Raw genomic sequence first — 13,236 nt, forward strand, 5'->3', positions numbered from 1 at the left:
TGGATTTCCTTCTTGGGCACAGTGGGGAGAGCGACAGGCCCTCAGCTTAGGTGGGAAAGGATAGTGCATGGACTCACCTGCAGGCATCACCTCCACAGCTCAGGGGAGAGGGGGGAAAACAACAGAAGCAGACGGTCTTCTGCTTGCTTAATTAAGACACCACCACCTCCTCCATGTGCAAAAAGTCTTTCCTGCAGCTTGATGTCATAGGCACACCTGGCCACAGGTAGGCACACTCACCTGACCTGAGGGCATATCACCGGGGCTCTCTGGAAGAACACAGCCATGCAGTCCCTGGACTTCAGAAAGGCTGCCCTGGCCCTGTTATAATCCCTTCCTGAGATGACCAGTGGCCTGACTTATCCCTGAGTATTAGAAATGAAGCATTCCCTACACCCTTTCTCAGAGAATCAGGCACCAGCCAGGTGAGAGGCCAGACTCAGGAACCACCATGCCGCACCCGGCGGGGCCTCAGCTGCCGACTCCTCCCCCTTACATGAACATATCCGCGTACACGTGTGCACACATGCATTCTCTACTCCGAAAGTTGACTGAGTTCTCTCCACCACAAGACAAAGTGCCTTGCCCCCATTCTTTCTCCATCAGATAATCTTCTAAAGCAATTTTGCAAAGAAGGACCAGAAATTCACCAGGCGGATCTTACAATAGGAGCTCATTGCTGCTCACCCAGTACAATCAAGTAAAGCACTGCATGTGTGTGTGCAGATGTGTGCCCATGTGCATGTGTGAGCATTGTGGGCATGCGTGTGCACGTGCATGCATGTGTACACATGAGCATTGTGTACACGTGTGCAAGTGTGTGTGTGTTGTTTACATGTGTGTGCATATTGTGTACATGTGTGTGATTCAAGTGCATGCTACTTCTGGGTGAGGAAAGACGCATGACCAGACCCCACACACATTCGGGATGGCCAGATGTATGGCTCGCCCCCATACCAGGATCCCAGCTCTGGGCGTCTTCTTAATGAGAGAGATCAAGACTGAAAGTCATAGAGGGACAGACAAAGACCCAGACAGGAGAGATGGGAGGGGGCTGTGCTAAATGCCCAGAAACCAGCTAGTGTCGAGTCAGCTCCAACTCATGGCCACCCCATGTATATCTAAGTGAAACTGTGATCCATAGTGTTTTCAATGGCTGATATTTTGCAAGTTGATGCCAGGCCTTTATTCCAAGGCACCTCTGGGTGGACTCGAATCTCTAAGCTTTCAGTTAGCAGCCGAGCGTGTTCATGTTCGCACCACCCAGGAACTTAAAGTACTGAGAGTGGTCCCTACGTCCGGGTGGCAAATCCACTCTGCTCAGACCTGCCCCTTGAGAAAGAGATTTGTGAGCAGAGTTAGTGCCCACAAAGTGAGGGAGGGGAGTCCATCTGGGTGAAGGCTGGGCGGTTTCTGGACGCAGACTGGCAGTGGGGGCTGGGAACTTCAGAAGAGCAAGGACGGCAGGTTCAAAAGGAACAAAGCCCCTTTCTATACTAACTCAGGTCAGGTCACCACCGTTACAAGGGCCTCCTTATTTAATTTATAGCAATTATACTCACATTCTGCTAGACAAATAGATTTTACAAGCCCTCAGTTAAATGCGGGTAATTATGGCTGCTGGTGCTGAAGGACGGCGTCGCCCAGGCTCGTGAAGAGGAATAGCAGCCGGAGCGGTCCTAATGCCGGAAATTAGCAGGGACGTCCCGTGGCAGCTAGGCACTTATCCTGATTTTGTTTTCCCTTGCCCCTTCTCCCTGCTTCTGTGGGCTGCTCTGCAGGCAGGCACACGTGCGTGCGCGTGTGAGTGTGCGTGCATATTTCAAGCATCCGCTGCTGTTAATGGCTCTTCTGTCACTTCAGCTGCTCACTAAAATGACCTCTCTTTTCCCTGGGAAGGTCTCTCCCACATCTGACAGAGCCCTACCTATGCCTTGGAACTGACCATGGTGACAGCAGCCTGGCGTGCACCCCCCAGGAGCGCAGAAGGCCACCCCAGCCTCTGCCTGCTGCCCTCTGCCAATTTTTCCTCAAAATGGCCATCAGGGGGATTTCCAGGGTGGAGGAAGGTGGAAGGGGGGCGGTTACGTTGTGAAGGAGTTAACCTTGCCCAAAGAGGGGGCTTCTGGGAGGTGGTCTCTAGGCCTTTCTGATAGGACTGTCTCTGTTTGCGTGGTGGCCTCGGGCCAGCCACCCAGGAACAGTGTGAAGCAGGGAGGGGGCTTTGGGTCACACTAACAATGTGATGTTGGGTGGGGGCTTTGAGTCATGAAGTATCAGCTCAGCTTCTGGAGAGGCTGGAGACTGAGGTAGGTCAGCCATGTGGAGGGCCAACCATGTTTACATGATCGACCACCAATAAAGACTCTGGACACCAGGCTTGGGGAGCTTCCCTGGTTGGCAATACTCACAGCATTGTCACACACTGATGCTGGGGAAGAAACTCTGCCCACAGCTCCACAGAAGGGGACAGCCGGAAGTGCCACATTTGGCATTTTCCTGGCCTCTGCCCCATGTTCTCCCCTCAGCTGGTTTCAACTTGTGCCCCTTAGCTGTAGTAAATCGTAACTGTTGGTGGAACAGCTTTCAGCAAGCTGTGTGTGCCCTCCTGGTGAATCCTGAGGGTGGTCTTGGGGACCCTGTACTCACAGATGGTGTCAGAGTGAGGGGGTCTTGTGTGGACTGCACCCTCTGAGGTTGTAGGCCCCTCAGCTCCCTGCAGGAGGAGGCTGGGGTGCCCTTGGGCTGTACCCACCCACTGGCCGAGCCTGGGGGTCATCACCTCCCAGCACCTCACTCTGAAGAAAGCTCACTGTAAACAGCTTATAATTGGGGGAGGGGGACACACAGAGTGTCACGTGGACATGAAGCCACAGGCACAGACTGAGGATGGTTTGCAGAGGGTGACAGGGCAGGGGGCCACAGGAGGTTGAAGTCACAGGGACTGTGGCTCATGACCCCAGCATGGGGGACCCCAAGGCTTTCAAGCCCTGTGCATCTGACATGGTCCCCAAAGGACCGAGGGAGACAACGTGGCCCCCGGCAGACCCAGGCCTGGCCAGCCATCAACAACATTGCCTCTTTCTGGGGTGGGGGGGAGGAAAAGAAGGAAAGTGAGAAGTCAGGGGAGATACGGCTGTGGAAGACCTCCACAAACTCCCTACGGAGCCAGACGGGTGCTGGCAGTAATGGGGCAGAGATTTCAGTATTTCTTTGCAATCTCTGTATCCCACCTCTTCAGCCACCTGCCCTCCCCACCCAGCCCTCAGCAGCCACCCCACACACTCCCTCTGACTCGGTCTCGGCTCCCCTGGACAGAATTACAGGTGCCTCTCTCCCACTGCTTCAGGCAGGACTGGAGTCATAAACATGCAGGAACTGGAAGGGAAACGCCACATTTTTCAAAATGGTGTGTCAGCGTTAGACCACGACATCTCCTTTCACTAGGCCTGGCTGTCCCAGGGATACCTGTATGTTCAGACCCAAGGGTCCCCTCCCTCTCTTTCCATGGTCAACCCCCTGGCCTGTCTGCCCACACCCACCCTTCCAGTGATAAGGTCAGCAAAGAAAATGCCTGGCTCTCGGCCACGATGGGGCCCCCCGGGTTGGTCTCTGCCTGCCCTCACTGGCAGTCCTCTTGTCCTCAACTCAGGCCTGCCGCACCTGCCAACACGCCTGCCCTGTAGATGTCCCCACAGCTGTGTCCCCTCTGACCCACACCTTTCACTGCCAAGAAGCTCTTCACTATTTTCCTTAGCTGATCTGAGTCTCACCGCCCCATTTAAAAAAAAGACCCACATACATTCAGGGACAGTCACCATTCTCATGACGCAGGCACCCCTCACCAGCACAGGGACCCATGACATGTGACATTCCCAGCAGGTGAGGTCTGGTCCTCTCCCAGCCTCCAGAAGGGAGCTGGTGCTCAGGAAATGGGGGAATGTGACCCTCCCTGCCCATTCCAGCTGCTTTCCCAGAACTAGGAAACCCCAGCTGGCTCACAGGTCTCACGTGCTGAAAATTCCCAACCAACCTTCATCTCCTCTCCTGGCCCCTCCATGTCTCCTGCCCCCATCCACCTTCCCAGCCCACCACTGATGCCAACACCATTCCTCCAAAAAGCAGCCACAGGGTGTGCACGCACATGTGTGCATGCTCCCCGCATCCACATGTGCATAATGCTCCCAAACACACACACGCCGTGTACACACGTGTCCACATGTACATAATGCCCACAAATGCACACACGCCAAGTACACACGTGTCCACATGTACATAATGCCCACAAATGCACACACGCCATGTACACACGTGTCCACATGTACATAATGCCCACAAATGCACACATGCCATGTACACACGTGTCTACATGTGCATAATGCCCCAAAACTCACACATGCCATGTACACACGTGTCCACATGTGCATAATGTCCACAAATGCATGCTATGTACACACATGTCCATATGTGCATAATGCCAACAAACACACACATGCCATGTAAACACGTGTCCACATGTACATAATGCCCACAAATGCACGCATGCCATGTACACATGTGTCCACACGTACATAATGCCCACAAACACACACCATGTACACACGTGTCCACACGTACATAATGCCCACAAATGCACAGACGCCATGTACACATATGTCCACATGTGCATAATGCCCACACAAGTCGACATGTCCACACAAGCACACATAACATGCACATGTGCCCACAAGCATACACACACCCACACATATGCACACGTCACAAACACATACATGTTCCCATACACATACATGTCGACATGCACACACATACCCACTCACGCACACACATGCCACATACACACACATCCACATCCAGATACCCACACCCACATCACATGCACCCATGCCCACATGCACACACACCTATGCATACACATGCCACTTGCACACGTATCCAAATGCACATAGATACCCGCATCCACACCACATGCACACATGTCTATGTGCACATTCATACCCACACACGTCACATGCACACACGTCCCAGGCCACACGCTTCCTGAGTTGGAGTCAGATTTTTGAGTCCAGCTTGGCTCTGGAGCCCACGAGCCCTGCAATTTTTCCCTTTCAGGGAGAAGGGTTAAAATGAAAACATGGCCCTTGTTCTATGCATCCATGACTCCTCTCACTGAGCCAGCACAGGAACACGGTGCCTGACGTGACCCGGGACCTGGGCTCTGTGGGTCCAAAAGGAAGGGAGTGGGTGAAGGAATGTGGCCTCCAGCTTCCCCATATGAGTAGGGGTGTCATAGGGCAGGTCCAACCAGGAGGGTGCCTGAGGATGGGGTCCTGGTGTTTCACCCAGCTTCCCGGGGACACGGAGTGGGGCCCACCAGGCTCTGTTAACCACTGGTTTTCCCCTTCATTGTACGCCAACAACAGGGACGTGCCCTGGGCTTTGGAGACAACTGCAGAAAGGAAGTGTTTGATCCCAACAACAGCCGGGGTGTTGGGAGAACCATTGTTTTTACAATAGAAGGAAGAAATCTTAGAGCGAGACAAGTCAGAAACATCATCAAAGGGATAATTATGATAATAAAAAAAGGTGGAAAATACAGACTGAAAAATATCATACCTGAAATCTTTCAACAAGCTAATTCATGAAAAAACCATGCCTACGTTTGAGGAGACTTCCCGGCCCATAGCTTCTTTAGCTGTCCTTGTTAGGGGTCTCAATCAGAAAGGCGATTTCAAAATCAAATACGCTTTTTGGAAGTACTTTTGCTCGCAGAGCTAAGTATAAACATGATTTATCCTCTGTTATGCTCAACAAACATTACTTGCCATCTGCCAACAGACTCTCCTAGGAACGCCGGGCATGGGGTCAAAACCAACGTGCCTGCACATCCGCAAGGCACTCTGCTCGTGGACGTTAGCTACTGACTCACCTCACCCGGAGACAGATCTGATATGTGCCGAAGATTGGAAATTAGTTGATATCTGTAGTTGGGATTTCCCAGATGACATCAAAATATTGTTCTTTACAGCGAGGAATAAAAATGGAGAGTCAGGCTTGATACCTTGATCATGAGTGTTCACACATGAAAACGGTGAGGAACAAACAAAAACAGTTGTTGTTAGCTACCACTGAGTCATTCCCCGTCTCATGGTGAGCCCATGCAAATGGAATGAAACGCTGCCCAGTCCTGTGCCATTCCCATGATCGGTTTTAGATCAGGCCAATATGATCCACAGGGTTTTCACTGGCTAATTTTTGGAAGCAGATTACCAGGCCTTTCCTTCCAGTCTGTCTCAGTCTGGAAGCTCTGCTGAACCCTGTTCAGCATCCTACCCACTGCCGTTGAGTCAATTCCGACTCATAGCGACCCTATAGGACAGGGTAGAACTGCCCCATAGAGTTTCCAAGGAGTGCCTGGTAGATTTGAACTGCTGACCTCTTGGTTAGCAGCTGTAGCACTTAACCACGATGCCACCGGGGTTTCCATCCTAGCCACACACAAACCTCCAGTGACAGAGGACACACAAACCTCCAGTGACAGACGAGCGATGGCTACACACGAGATGCCTTGGCCAGGAATTGAACCTGGGTCTCACGCATGGGAGGTGAGGATTCTACCACTGAGCCACTGCTGCCCTCTGTGGAGAAGCAGAGACTTCAGTATACCCTCGTGCAAATGCTACAATTCTGGAAGTCGAGCCCCAGCCCAGATGGTCTGAATGGGCTGCATTTCAAGAGGTCATTTGTAAGCTGATAATCTAGAACGTGGGGTGCTTTTTCCCATAGAAACAAACATCTACGCAGTGCTCAGCCTCCGGGGCCAGGCTGCGGTGCTCAGGCTCCGGGGCCAGGCTGCAAAAGCCGGCTTGGCCCACGAAAAAAAAAAAAACGAGCTATTAATTCCCGCGGCAGACACGCAGGGCGGGGGGCCGTCTGGAGATGCCAGTGTCTGCTCGTTTGGAAGCACAATTTCATTTTTAAATGGTCACTAACAGCCTTTTGTTCCTGCTCAACCTGTTTGGTTAAAAAATCACCTTATTTGTTTGAAGTGGAAATAAAAGACAATTAATTAATTTGTTAATTATGCTTCCCTCCTTCCCACACTTGCTGGTATCAAAGGCCCTGCCTCCCAGATGATGGGGGAAGGGATTGTTTACTGATAAGGAATCAGGAAGATGCCCTGAGGCAGAGAAACTGGGAGGGAAAAAGCCACAGGGCGTGAGCGCTCGAGAGGAGACCTAATCAGAAAGATTCTAGAGCTTCCGCTCACCCCTCTTCTGCGTGAAACAATAGGTCTAGGGGTTGAGCACCAAAAATGCCCCAGTACACTGCGCTCTGTATGTTGCTTAACAGGGGCCTGCAGGGAAGATGTGGTTACCTAAAATGTCGTGAGCACACACTTCTGGGACTTCTCCCTTCCTGGCTTCCCTCCCCCAGTCCTGCACTAATTAACTAGCTGCTTGTTCTCTCTGCCTCCCACACAGGCTCCTGGTCACCCATAAGGACACAGACTGCTTTGTCCCTCCTGGCAGGTCTGTCTGTTAGAACAATGTGGCTGCCGAGAGGCACGGCCGGACACTCAGCCCTCCACTCCAGAACTTTCCCAGGCAAGGGTTGAGGTGTAACCAGGTGTGCAGTTACCCTCACCAGGTCCCCAGTCTCCACCCCTTCTGTTCCCAGGAACACCCTTGGAGAGTTATGGCCAGGGGTCTTTGAGGCTGGGCTCCCCTGCCATCTCCTCACCCCCTACCCCAGTTTCCCCAGTTTTGGGTCAAGTGCCCTAAAGAAACCTGGTGGTACAGTGGTTGAGAGCTATGGCTGCTAACCAAAAGGTTGGCAGTTTGAATTCACCAGGCGCTCCTTGGAAACCTTATGGGGCAGTTCTACTCTGTCCTACAAGGTCGCTATGAGTCGAAATCGACTCGACAGCAATGGTTTTGGCCCTAAAGAGAAGCACTCACCACAAAGTCAGCCCATACCACCACCACGCAGACATAAAATCTAAGTGTCTGGGGTGTGGCCCCAGTTGTCCCCTCCCCTGTGTCCCTCTGTTACATTCCATTCTGCTGTACATGGGGTTGCCATGAGTCAGAGCTGACTTGACAACAGCCGACAACAACACCACCCCTCTTCCAGGCAACGTGCCTGTCCCCATCTTGAAACATCTTGTTGAGCTACATTTGTTGGTGGAGCCCAGGAACACCAGACCCCAGAGAGACCTGAGCCCAGCAGACCAGGGCCCAGGCAGACCAGGGCCCAGACGGACCAGGGCCCAGGTAGGCCAGGGTCCGGTAGAGAAGGGCCAAGGTAGATCAGGAAGGCAGAAGGTGGCTTACCGTCCTCAAGGGGGTTCCAACAACCTAGTTGTTTCCTTGAGAACTAGAGAGAATCTTGGCTGCAGTCCATTGGCTGTAGGTGACACATGTGGTTTTTAGGATTTGAAGGGTTGACGAGGAGGTCACACCCCCATCACTGCCAGGTCCTGAAAGGAGGCCCACCAGGCTCCTGTCACTGCAGGGTCAGATGTGCCCACGAAATGCTAATGCTTCAGTGCAGACAGAGATCAGACAAAGGCTTCTGGACACATCAAAGCAGATCACCAATGGACCCACGCTAATTCTTGGACAATACAGAATCAAAACCGCCTGGTGGAGTCTGGTTTTATTTTTGCTGGAGCTGCAGAGCTAGGAGATGGAGGGACATCAAGGGTCACAGCAGACGCCATGACAACAGCCAGGGGAAAACGACCAGCCCATCCTCAGCTTTATGATTTCTACTCCAGTCCGATGTTGTACAGAATATTCGGATCACATGAAGCTGGGAATAGCATGGCGCTGTGTCTGACTTTGTATAGGGGACCCAGCCAGGTAGACAGAGTCCAGCCACATTGCAGGTAGACAGAAACCAGCCACATTCCAGGTAGACAGAATCCAGCCACATTCCAGGTAGAGTCCAGCCACATTCCGGGTGGACAGAGTCCAGCCACATTTCGTGTGTCACCCGGGAGAGAGAGGAGTCAATGCATATTTCCCAATTTGCATCAATCTGAGCTATGCGGAGTGAGAGACGTTGGTGGGTACAGAACTTTTTCTTTGGAGATGGGCTTTGGGTGGCGGGGTCGGGTGATGGCCAAGCACAGCTGGAAGCATGAAATCTCTTGCAGGGTGGCTGTGGGCACTGCAAGTAGGCTCTCATCCCAGCAAGTTAGAAACACACATTCAGAGTCAAAAGCTGCATGCATCTGTGTGCAAAGATACCGAGGAGGCAATGCCTCGTCCACAAGGGAGGAGGCTTGTGCTGCTTGATCCTGAGGGCCCAGCTTCCTTCCATCTGGAGTCCAGCAGCTGGCCGCACTGGGCACTCAGCATACCCGTGTCTCCCATCCCACCCCCAGGTGCAGTTCTTCAAGATAACTGGCTTCCCTGAAGGCCTCAGGGTGAAGACCCCCGCTTCCTGCAGCTGTGAGGAGAGGGCGGGAGGAGGAGACATTTCCTAGGAGCCTGGTGTGAGTTAAGGTGTGTTCCTTGCCTTAACTTGCTATCTGTTATGGATCGAACTGTGTCCCCCAAAATATGTGTGCCTGTAAATATGGTCCTGTCTGGGAATGGGGTTTTCTTCTGTTAGTGAGGCCATATCAGTGTTGGGTGGGCCCTAAATCTAATTACTTCTGAGTTATAAAAAGACCAGAATAGACAGGAACACACACGGGGGGAGACAGATGCCAAGGAAGGGGCACTGAGGAATCCCTGGGGCCATCAACAAGGAAGAACCCTCCCTTAACCTTGATGTCCTGAATTCGTACTTCCAGCCTCCAAAACTGTAAGGAAATAAAGATCTGCTCTTTAAAGCCGCCTACTTGTGGTATATTTGTTACAGCAGCACGCAGAAGCTCAGACACCACCGTCTGCCCAAGGACATTCGTTCCTGGTTCAGAACCTCTGTCTCTCTGGAGGTGGCGTAACGCAGAGGGTACCAGCTTGGGTTCTGGAGCCAGGATCCCAGCGGTTCCACATACCAGCTTCAGGACATGGGGTCCGTGGCTTACCCTCTCTTACTTCCCCGCAAAAGGACAATGACAACAGTACCTACCAACAGGGTGGTTGTAGGATTAGATGAGCCGAGACAAGAGGCGTGCTCACTAAAACCAGAGCCAGTTGACTCATGGTGACCCTACTTACTCCATAGGGTTTTCACTGGCTGGTTTTTCAGAAGTAGATCGCCAGGCCTTTTTTCTGAGGTGCCCCTCGGTGGACTCCCAACCTCCAACCTTCCGTTAGCAACCGAGCATGTTTCCCATTTGCACCACCCAGGGGCCCTAGAGATTTGGAATGCATTGTGTGATTTATGGTTTATCACGTGATCGCTAGCAGCTGGGCATCTGCACCACGAGGGGACTCTGAAAACTTCCTTGTTGATATCGTTACTTGCTGTTTGAGTTGAGTCCGACTCATGGCAACCGCATGTGGCAGAGTAGAACTGCGTTTCATGGATTTTCAACAGCTGAGTTTTCAGAAGCAGATTGCCGGGCCTTTCTTCTGAAGAGCTTCTGGGTGGACTCCAACCTCCAACCTTCCGTTAGCAACCAAGCACGTTACCCACTGGCACAACCTAGGGGCTCCCTGGCACATGGTGGTCTTCTGGACTGGCTGTGGCCCCCTCCCCAGCTTCCTCCGGCTGTGCTAGAGTCCACATCCAGATCTCCTGTACCTATCTGTCTGCAGGTTCTCTCTGCACAGGTGCGTCACTGCTGGCACATGGCTTATCCATGACAGCCTTCAAGTCCCTGAATGGCTCCTACCCGCCCCATCACACGTCCCCAGCCACCTCCTCCCACTCCCCACCTCTGTGTACCCAAGGAATGCAAAACAATTTCAACATTGTTCTAAGCCAATTAGCAAGGTAAACCTGTAACAACAATAAGTCACATAACACGTTCTAAATCCAAGGGAGCGTCCCCGGGGGGCAGCGCAGGGTTGTGGGCTCTCTGACACACATTACAATGGGCACGCAAGCCCTGGCTGCCTTGTCCCCCTCCCGTGCCCTCCCCATTGGACCACAGCCTGCACAAGGGCCTACATTGAGTTCCTCCTGCAGGGGGTGTAAACACAGCAGATGGAAGCTTCTAGAAATGCCAGTGATCACTTCCTCAACAGGCAACTGCTGGGCAGCTGCCAGAAGCCAGCCCTGCTGGGTGCAAAGATGCAAGGGGTGAGGCTCTGCCCCCCAGACCACCAGACCTGGGGGCAGCAGATTCATCAGCCCTGGCAATGTGGTAGTGTCCCATGTGGGGGCCTGAATGAGGCCGATGGGTTGTCCCCAGACATGCCCGTGAGAAATGAGCATGTTCCCAGCATGCAGTGCAGCAGACAGGAACCTCAGGGCAGGCCTAGAGGATGAGTCAAGCTGGAGAGGGCCAGGCAGAGGCCCAGCACAGAGGGCTCACTGAGTACCTGCCCAGTGTGGCCAGACCAGGGAAAGAGGGCAGTAGGGCCAGGAGACCGTGTGAGGGAGCTGGGTCTGCAGGCTGTGGAGGCAGGTGGAGAGATGTCAGGACAGACCCAGGTGTCGGGAAGAGCGGGCAGCAGCAGTGGAGGCCACCCTGGGCTGAGCGGAGCAAAGCCAGAACCAGAACCAGAGCCAGAGGGAAAGGCTGCTAAGGAGCTTGAGACACAGACGGCAGGCGCAACACGGGGCAACCCGGAGGAACAAGCTGCTCTTGCCCAAGCAGAGCCCTGGTGGTACAATGGTTAAGCACTCTGCTGCTAACTAAAATAGAAGGTTGGCTGTTCGAACCCACCAGCAGCTTCGTGGGAGAAAGACCTGGCAATCTGTTCCCATAAAGATTAAAGCCTAGGAAACCCTATGGAGCTGCTCTACTCTGTAACACATGGGGTCACTGCGAGTCGAAAATCACCTTGACAGCACCTAACAACAAGGACAAAACCCAGGTGGAGGAGGCAAGACCCACGATTGTTACTTCAAGGGTAAAAAAGGACAGCTAAGATGGCTTGAGTGTTTACCCTGCACAGGGTACACTCGGCTGCTAACCGAAGGGTGTTGGTTCAAGTCTACTCTGAGGAGCCTCGGAAGAAAGGCCTGGTGATCTACTTCTGAAAACTCAGCCACTGGAAACCCTGTGGAGCACAGCTCTGCTCTGACGCACACGGGGTCGCCTGGAGTCGGGGTCGCCCGGAGTCGGGGTCGCCCGGAGTCGGGGTCGCCCAGTGGAAACCGGTTTCTGGATTTATCCTAATCACTGTTGGCTCGTCAAATCCCCTGGGCGCTGTCGGAGATGGGGCGTTACCGTACCCATTGCACAGATGAGGAGACTGAGGCTCAGAGAAGGCTCCTCGTGCAGCCAAGGTCCCAAAGTTGAAATGTAAGAGCTGGTTCCAATGTGGACCCGTCCGACAGGGAAAAGCAAGGGCTGCAGCACTGGGCCGCCCCCGAATTCTCACCGGCCTCTGTCTGGTATCCAGAGCTGATGACTCAGGGGTGAAGGACAGCAAGTCCCTCTGTGCCCCCCGACCTGCCCCCACCACTTGCATCCCGCAGGGCAGCAGGAGGGAGATCAGGCTCCACCCCCTTCTGTTCTATAAGCTTCATTAGACATGGTGGGGGTCCAGACAGTGGAGTCTAAACCCAGGTTGATTTTTTATTTTTGTGGCTGTGTTACTTGTAGTTTCAACCCCCAAGGCTGCCCTGACTCCTCCTTTAACAGGAGTCTTGAAGGCCCACTCATGAGCCCCTCTCTTTCCCCAAAAAAAAAAAAAAAAAGTGCCATCCAGCTGCCTCCAATTCCCCATACTGCTCCTGAGGCCCCGACCTCACTGCCAGGCCTGTGGAAGTCAGCCCATCTCTCTCCCAGCAGCAGCCCTAGTCTCTGGAGCTGGGGACCTGCCTGCCTGGTGACCGCTGTCCCAGGGGCCCCAGAGGTCTGGCGGAGGCCTCGGCTGGTTCTGAGGGGCCCTTGGAGGTGGCCTGGACTTGACTGACAGCTCTCTATCTGAACAGTGCTCACCCAGCTCCGTCTGGGAGGCTGTACTGTCCACCCCTCTCTGTCCTGCTCCTGTGGCTCCTCTGGCATCAAAAAGAGACTATTAAATAAATGATGGACAAGGGAAAGCTGCGGGGGCTGGAAGGCCTGGCAGCACTGACCTGAAGCTGCCGGTCAGGGCCACCCTTGGTCACACCAGCCCTGGAGAGACACAGGCTCTGGGGTCCTCAAGAAGCTTG

The 13,236-nt window shown here is 53.4% G+C and overlaps 1 protein-coding gene and 1 pseudogene across 1 annotated transcript in view; one reads left to right on the forward strand and one right to left on the reverse strand.

Moving 5' to 3' along the window:
* RBFOX3 (RNA binding fox-1 homolog 3) overlaps positions 1-13,236 on the reverse strand; it is a 551,245-nt gene that overhangs the window by 354,311 nt on the left and 183,698 nt on the right. The window lies entirely within an intron of this gene.
* LOC126063198 (basic proline-rich protein-like) overlaps positions 1-13,236 on the forward strand; it is a 54,259-nt pseudogene that overhangs the window by 36,982 nt on the left and 4,041 nt on the right.

This window comes from Elephas maximus, chromosome 19 (assembly GCF_024166365.1).
Source record: "Elephas maximus indicus isolate mEleMax1 chromosome 19, mEleMax1 primary haplotype, whole genome shotgun sequence".
Lineage (NCBI taxonomy): Eukaryota > Metazoa > Chordata > Mammalia > Proboscidea > Elephantidae > Elephas > Elephas maximus.